Here is a 9,300-nt window from a genome sequence, read left to right as displayed (position 1 = left end):
TGCGTTCCCCAACAATATGCACGAGTAGAACACAAAGGAGTTGTGGGCGTGGGTATATACATATTGCTTGTCGTCAGTAGTTGATTCTTGATTCAGTGGTATTGTTGGATGAAGCGGCCCAGACCGACATTACGTGTACGCTTACGCGAGACTGGTTCTACCGACGTGCTTCGCACACAGGTGGCTAGTGGGTGTCTGTTTCTCCAGCTTTAGTTGAATCAGATTCAATGAACAGGGTTCTTTCTGAAGATCAAAAAGCAATCACTATACTGCGTTGTGGTTTTTGATGCGTAGGTAAGAACAGTTCTTGCTCAGCCCGTAGCAACCAGTAAAACTTGCAACAACAAAGTATAGGACTTCTAACTTGTTTTTGCAGGGCATGTTGTGATGTTATATGGTCAAGACATGATGCTAAATTTTATTGTATGAGATGCTCATGTTTTGTAACAGAGTTATCGGCAACTAGCAGGAGCCATATGGTTGTCTCTTTATTGTATGAAATGCAATCGCCATTTAATTGCTTTACTTTGTCACTAAGTGGTAGCAATAGTTGGCGAGACGACAACGATGCTTCAACGGAGATCAAGGTGTCAAGCCGGTGACGATGGTGATCATGACGGTGCTTTGGAGATGGAGGTCAAAGGCACAAGATGATGATGGCCATATCATATCACTTATATTGATTCCATGTGATGTTTATCCTTTATGCATCTTATTTTTCTTAGTTCGGCGGCAGCATTATAAGATTATCTCTCACTAAATTTCAAGGTATAAGTGTTCTCCCTAAGTATGCACCGTTGCTACAGTTCGTCGTGCCGAGACACCACGTGATGATCGGGTGTGATAAGCTCTACATTCACATACAACGGGTGCAAGCCAGTTTTGCACACGCGGAATACTCTGGTTAAACTTGACGAGCCTATCATATGCAGATATGGCCTCAAAACACTGAGACCGAAAGGTCGAGCGTGAATCATATAGTAGATATTATCAACATAGTGATGTTCACCATTGAAAACTACTCCATCTCACGTGATGATCGGACATGGTTTAGTTGATATGGATCACGTGATCACTTAGATGTTTAGAGAGATGTCTATCTAAGTGGGAGTTCTTAAGTAATTTGATTAATTGAACTTTAATTTATCATGAACTTAGTACCTGATAGTATTTTGCATGTCTATGTTGTTGTAGATAGATGGCGCATGTTGTTGTTCCGTTGAATATCAGTGCATTCCTAGAGAAAGTGTAACACCCTCGATGCGGCTATATCTCCCACGTGTCGAAGCATGACTTAGAGGCATAACTACATTGAAGGCAATGTCGCAAGAGAGGTAATCTTCACACAACCCATGTACTGAATAAAGGAAAGAGATACAGGGTTGGCTTACAATCGCCACTTCACACAATACATGAATAAAGCATTACAACATACAGATACAATCAAGGTCCGACTATGGAACCAAAATAAAAGAAGACTACCCCTAATGCTACAGATCCGTGATCGCCCCACCTGGGCTCCACTACTGATCAACTGGAAACGGAAACAATATAACGAACACGATCTTCATCGAGCTCCTCCTTGAGCTCGGTTGCGTCACCTGCACGATATCATCGGCACCTGCAACCTGGTTTTGGAAGTAATCTGTGAGTCACGGGGACTCAGCAATCTCACACCCTCGCGATCAAGACTATTTAAGCTTATGGGTAGTGAAAAGGTATGAGGTGGAGCTGCAGCAAGCATTAGCATATATGGTGGCTAACTTACGCAAATGAGAGCGAGAAGAGAAAGGCAAAGCACGGTCGAGAAACTATGATCAAGAAGTGATCCTAGAACAACCTACGTCAAGCATAACTCCAACACCGTGTTCACTTCCCGGACTCCACCGAGAAGAGACCATCACGGTTACACACGCGGTTGATCCATTTAAATTAAGTTAAGTTTTAGGTTTTCTACAACCGGACATTAACAAATTCCCATCTGCCCATAACCGTGGGCATGACTTTCGAAAGTTCAAATCCTTGCAGGGGTGTCCCAACTTAGCCCATCACAAGCTCTCACGGTCAACGAAGGATATTCCTTCTCCCAGGAAGACCCGATCAGGCTCGGAATCCCGGTTACAAGACATTTCAACAATGGCAAAACAAGACCAGCAAAGCCACCCGAATGTGCCGACAAATCCCGATAGGAGCTGCACATATCTCGTTCTCAGGGCACACCAGATTGTCCAAGGTTCCGGTAGCCCAGCCCAGAGTTGCCCCTGGTGGCCACCGGCAGCTGGCAGGTTGGACCAACACTCAAAGGAGCACTGGCCCGGGGGTTTAAAATAAAGATGACCCTTGAGTCTGTAGAACCCAAGGGAAAGAAAAAGGCTAGGTGGCAAATGGTAAAAGCAATGTTGGGCCTTGCTGGAGGAGTTTTATTCAAGGTGAACTGTCAAGGGGTTCCCATTATAGCCCAACCGTGTAAGGAACGCAAAATCAAGGAACATAACACCGGTATGACGGAAACTAGGGCGGCAAGAGTGGAACAAAACACCAGGCATAAGGCCGAGCCTTCCACCCTTAACCAAGTATATAGATGCATTAAGTAAATAAGATATATTGTGATATCCCAACAATAATCATGTTCCAACATGGAACCAAACTCTAATCTTCACTTGCAACTAACAACGCTATAAGAGGGGCTGAGCAAAGCCGTAACATAGCCAAACAACGGTTTGCTAGGACAAGGTGGGTTAGAGGCTTAGCTTAGCAATATGGGAGGCATGATGTAGCAAGTGGTAGGTATCGCAGCATAGGCATAGCAAAAGAGTGAGCAACTAGCAAGCAAAGATAGAAGTGATTTCGAGGGTATGGTCATCTTGCCTGAGATCCCGCAAGGAAGAAGAACAAGTCCATGAAGAAGACAAACGGACGTAGATGAACGGACCCTCACAACTCCGGAATGAAACCGAAGCTAACGCGAGAAGTAACCCGTAAAGAAGCAAACAACATAGTAAACAACCATCACATAATCATGGCATGATGCACAACCAAGTATGATGCATGTCCGGTTTAAATATGCATGACATGGCAAAGTGCAACAACCAAAACTACAAATTAAGTGCAGCTCAATATGCAGCGGGTTGCATATTGACGGAACACCACATCAATTATTTAGTCCTCTCTCGTTTAGGTACTCAACAATATTAAATGTTAGTTAACATGGCAAGAGGTGAAGCATAACAAAACTATACCATCTAACAATTTAAGTGGGGCCGGATATAACAAATAACGAATCCGGTAAATCCCCATATGCCTTAGTAATTTATTGCAACAACAATCTAAACATTTTAATTGTTGTTATCATGATGCGGATGACATGAACAAGTTTATGCAATTTATATTACAAGTTGACAAGAGCATTATGAAGCATTTGTCACTGTGGTGGAAAGGAAAGGGGTGCCACGGCAACGATAACGAAAATAGTGCCACGACAGCGTTCTGGTTCCGGTAACTCGATTGAGATACCGATGTAAAGGAGAAGTGTGTGGATGCGTGCAAAAGATGGTGGGGCGCTACCCGGGTCTTCGACGATGGTCGTTGTTCGCATGACGTTGGGGTACTTGTCGGTCCGGTCTTGATGACATAGTGGTACACATTCCGTAGACGAACATTGGTGTCGTGGTACTTGGCGTCGTTGTGGCCTCCAGGTACTTGCCGAAATCCACATCGGGTGTAGTCGTACAGATTTGAAGACGAACTTGGCGTCGAAGTCGAACTTGCCGATCTTGATGAATCTGAAGGGGAATCGAGGGACTTGCCAAGGCCCTGCCTCGGGAGGTCACCGGAGGTGCGTGGAGGCGGCAGAGAAGTCTCCTGCGGTCTTCCGGTCATCGTGAACAGGAGGCCAAGGCAGGGCACTCGAGTGCAAGAGGAGCAGGTGCTTCTACGGCGACGCATCGGTGCAGGGAACGAAAAGAAATGCACAGGCAGGAGGAAGGCCATGGCAGACGAGGGCTTGAGAAGCAGCAAGAGGAGAGGCAGAGGCGATGTAGGGAGGCGGAGCTCCTGCAAAACGGCGGTGGAGCGGCTGATTGCTGGTGGTCGTAGCCCCGGCAACGATGAGCTGTAGTAGGCCGGCCTTGAAGCGTCGTTGCTCGAGGCGAGGAGTAGGGGACGATGCCAATGAAGGGGAGGCCGGATGTGGCGCTGGCCTGCGGCGGCCGCAAGGCAACGGTCTTGGCGTGCCGGAGGTGGGAACGGGGCCCTAACGGCGGTGTCCGGTCGGGACCGGGCAAGGGCGGTGCAGGCGGCCTCTCCTGGAGGTGTAGGTGGGTGAGACAACGCGGCGGCAGCCGCGCGCAAGGACGATGACGGCGGATGAGGTCCTCCTGATCGGGACGAGGAGGAGGGGGCACATCACTAGGAGGACGAGTGGGTCGAGGGAGAGAAGGGTGCTGCAAGGGAGCGCTAGGGGATCAAGTGCCTCCTGGCGCTGGCTCTGTGTGTGGCGGCGCACAGGGAGAGATGGGGATCGATCGGGAGAGGAGGGATGGAGCAGCGTGGCTAGGTTAAGTGAGGGTTTAGGTGGGCTGGGTTAGCTGCGCAAATGGGCCGACCTAGATGGACAGACCCAAGAATCTGGGCTCTTCTCTCCGTCTATTCTTTTCCTTTTTAAACAGACAAGAGAAGGAGAAGGAAAAGAAAAAGAAGGTAGGGGCGGAATCTGGGCACGAGGACAATTTTCCCAGACTCATAAAAATATGCATGGTCCGAGAAAATTAGAAGAGGCAAGATCGGAAGATATGAATTCAAACTCATTCGAATTTAATCAAATGGTTTGAACTAGAGCTAGGATTTTGAAGTGCCCAGGAATGTTGAGAATTTAGGTGGAGCTCGGGGAAGTGACGAAAGAAATTACAGGAAAAGCTTGGGGACCAAACTTGAAGCGGAAAAGGGCATGTGATAAATTCCAAGTGTGTTATAGGTGATTCCGAAATTGGAATATTTAGTATAGCTCCCTAATATCGGGAGGATATGTTTTAAAGAGAAACCACCATGTGAGTTCCCTCAATTTAAACGAATCGAAGATCCACACGATTTATTTAGTTGAGATGCAAAAGACTTAAGACATGATGACATGATGCAAAGCACATGATGCAACGAACCAAAACGAATCACCCGACAACACTCGGTAACATGGAAGGCATCTGAAGCTCCGGTCTTGGGGCGTCACAACACTCCACCACTACGAGAGGATCTCGTCCCGAGATCTAGAATGGCACCGGAGGGAAAAAACGGAAGAGAAGAGGTAAAACTAAGTTGCTTCTTTGACAAACGAGTGAAACCAAAGAACCTTGAGAGGTAGAACACTTGAATGAAAGAAAACAACGAAGATGAGCAAAGTTGGAAACACTAGTTAGAAAATAGGAACAAGGAACATTACGGTAACCTTGTAGGTAGAAAGACATAAGAAAATGGTTGCAATGGACAAGAAGTACATGCAAGCACTCCGGTAGAAACGAGATGTACAAGGAACGATAAGGATCAATTACGATAGCACTCCGGTTGGAAATGGAAGGCAGAGAATATAAACTTGGCAAAACGAAAGCACTTGGATGAAGACTCCGGTTAGAAGAGGAATGATAGACACAACGCTCCAGTTAACTGGATAAACACGAAAAGAACATGATCTTTGACAAAACGAGATGATGGGTGAATATAGCAACAATACAATGCCTCCGGAGTGAATGTAAGAATGGAATCAAAAGAATGGAGGATAAAACCACATCTTCTGCCTCAAATGAGCTTGGAAAAAGCATCTTTAGGAGAAGGGTCGAACGGAGTTGTTGGAAATCCAACAACGAAAAGAGTAAGCTTGTTGTGGGCTTACGGAAAACATCTCAAGAACTTGAGGTGTAACCTGCCACAAATGAAAACAATGGATTTGAATTGATATGAATAAGGAGGCCAAAAACTATTTCACCGGGAGGATAAACGAACTTGGGTCATTTATAAGCACCATAATAGCAACAATCCTTAGGGAAGGCTTTAGGTGAAATATAACCCAAGATAACTCCAATGACGAGATTGATGGATTTAAAATAACTCATTCTTAACAACATGTGAATCATGAAACATGAGCTCAAATTATCAATACCACCTCCAATGATAAGGAAGAAAGAATTGCACTTCGGATTACAAGATGAAGAATGCTTGAGCTCCTCTGAAAAGAATCTTGATGTAAACTTCGAGAAGGAATTAAATCTTTGATGAACCATCATGTAGAACCTCCATGAAGAACTCCGGTAACAAAAGAATGATCAATCGAAATGAAAGAGAAGTTGAAAACACATGGCGAAGACTTGCAATGAATAGATGGATTTTTCATGATGATATAACCGAGAAAACTTAGAACTCCGGGAAAAGAAAAGATGAAACAATAGAAACTGAGAATTTTGATGAACCTCCAGAAAGCATGAATTGAATTTACTCGATGAAACAAGAATAAGAATTACATTATGCTTATCCTACACCAATTTAGATTGATGACAAGCAACGGATCGCATACGACTTATTCTCGTAGAAAGGATTTAGATAGATATAGCGCCAACTTGAGAAAGTCTTCAACGAACCACCGGTAGGATTGTGACAACGGATAAATTAATACAATAGCAACGGAAGAGAATTCTTGAACGAACCACCATAAGAATTGAAAATGAACGAAGTAAATGGATGAATCACCGGTAAGAATTAGAGAACGAATGAAGATTCTTGAGAGAATTTAGATGTAAGTGAATGAAGAGACCCCGAGCTGATTAGGGAATACTTGAATGATGCACTGGTAAGATTTGGAGAGCGAGAGCTGAAAGCTGAGAATGAATAATTCTTCTGAAATGATGGGCTTCAGAGGAAAGAAATGAAAACAACTCATGAGATGCTCCGGATGGATGAAAAGAATTCTCACAATAAACACAATTATGAGAGGATGGCAACAAGCTAGAATCACGAATCTTGAAGAGAATGGAGCAGATTGAGGAGAAACTCTTCTTCGGTCTTCAAAATCTGAGAATGATGATGAGAAACACCACCATGAATTGTTGAGATACTCCGGGATGACGAATAGAAAGGTTGAGCCAATGATGAAAAGAGTTATAAGATCTTGGAGAAACCATCTGACTGATGATAATTCATCCTTACGTCAAACTTTGAAAGATTTGAGAATAACTCCGGGAAAATTAGAAGAGTCGGGTAAGATCCTGGAAAAAGACCTGTGGGTTAGGGCCCACTCAAAAGATACATCATTGAACGATTACTTGAAAAGAAGATTGCACCTCTTGAGTTAAATGGCTTGAATGAGATAACAACCTCGAAATAGGTTGAACAGATCTTGAATGACAAGACGAGCCTTCTGAGATATCTTCAGCACTCCAGAACAAATGAGTAGCGAGAAGTGAATGATTATGAGGTGCACCGGCATGAGAAAGCATTGAAACAAGGAAATGATATGATCAACAAAGCTTGACTTGAATCCACCGGAGAAGAAAAAGAACGAAGAATGTTGAACTTGAAACTCCGCTAGTATCTTCCTGATAATCACCGGATAAGAATATTGAGGGAAAAGAATGGAGAGACTTCACATCAATAAGATGTATACTCGATTAAGAAATCCGAGTCCTTGAAGAAACAAGGGTGGGAGGGAGGGACAACAAAGACAACTTGGGATGGATGAAACGAACACCATTGAGAAAACTGAGATTTGATCTTGCGGATGTTGAAAATGAACGGATCCACTTGAAGAGATACACGCCGGTTGAAAAGGATTGACATGACAATCTCGATTATCATGATGGATTGGTATTCACATAGGAGTATGAGAACACCGGTTCGGAAAGGTATGGAATCAACACTTGACTTCGAAGCAACTCGAATACCACAATCAAAACAAAACAAAGGATTGGCTTGCAGAATAAGCCGGAATGAACATATGATAGAGATTTCGTCCGAAGTTTTCGTGGTGGGGCCCACACGGGCTCGATCATACAACACCATCATGTACAAGGCAGTGCACAAGACATACGAAGCGTCCCCGAGTCAACATAGCCAAGGACTCTTTAAGACACAACGAGACCACTGTAAAATCAACCGTGGATAGGCGGACCACTAGACGTCGAACCCCAATTTCATATCATATATCTGCCGGAAAGATATCCTAAGAGCTACTTGAATTCCCACTTATAAACTCCCGAAACTTTCCGGTTATGCAATCGGGTGTTGGGGATACAGGGGAAGCATAATATCTCACCCAAAACTAGCAAATCCTACATCCAGCTGTATCCATCCTTCAACACATAACCAAAAACCTTCGGAAATCATTTACCTCAACCTTCGAAAAGCATCCGTTATACGAGTTATGGAAATACTCCCGAACTCCCGCCCCAGTACTGGGTGGCGTCGAGGTTATCTCACCAACAACTGCATAAAAAAGATTTTCGATGTCGGCGAAACTCGGGTATTCCAGAATTGCAACGATAAAATTGTGACGACAACACCTCGGAGCTCAACTCCCCGAGACACTACCACAACCCCTAAATGTCAGGAGGCACCAAGAACAATGTTCTCGTCACAAAACCACCGGAACGATTCCAAGATACCCGCGTGGTCCTAAAAAAATTTAGTGAAATTTGAGAAGAGAAGAGTCAAAACTCTATGTTAGGATGCCTCACCAGAGCGACGAAGGGACTGAGGAGTAAAAAGAATCCTACTCTCCGATATATATAATCCTATAAGACTCAGAACAATTTTTTCTAGACTCAACAACGCCAGTGATTCGATCAAGCAGGGGGCTCCTAAGTCGGGGAAGGCTCTGATACCAACTTGTAACACCCTCGATGTGGCTATATCTCCCACGTGTCGAAGCACGACTTAGAGGCATAACCGCATTGAAGGCAATGTTGCAAGGGAGGTAATCTTCACACAACCCATGTACTGAATAAAGGAAAGAGATACAGGGTTGGCTTACAATCGCCACTTCACACAATACATGAATAAAGCATTACAACATACAGATACAATCAAGGTCCGACTACGAAACCAAAATAAAAGAAGACTACCCCTGATGCTACAGATCCCTGATCGCCCCAACTGGGCTCCACTACTGATCAACTGGAAACGGAAACAATATAACGAACATGATCTTCATCGAGCTCCTCCTTGAGCTCGGTTGCGTCACCTGCACGATATCATCAGCACCTGCAACCTGGTTTTGGAAGTAATCTGTGAGTCACGGGGACTCAGCAATCTCACACCCTCGCG

The sequence above is a fragment of the Triticum aestivum genome, chromosome 4A, assembly GCF_018294505.1.
Source record: "Triticum aestivum cultivar Chinese Spring chromosome 4A, IWGSC CS RefSeq v2.1, whole genome shotgun sequence".
Classification (NCBI taxonomy): Eukaryota; Viridiplantae; Streptophyta; class Magnoliopsida; order Poales; family Poaceae; genus Triticum; species Triticum aestivum.
This window is presented reverse-complemented; position numbering follows the sequence as displayed.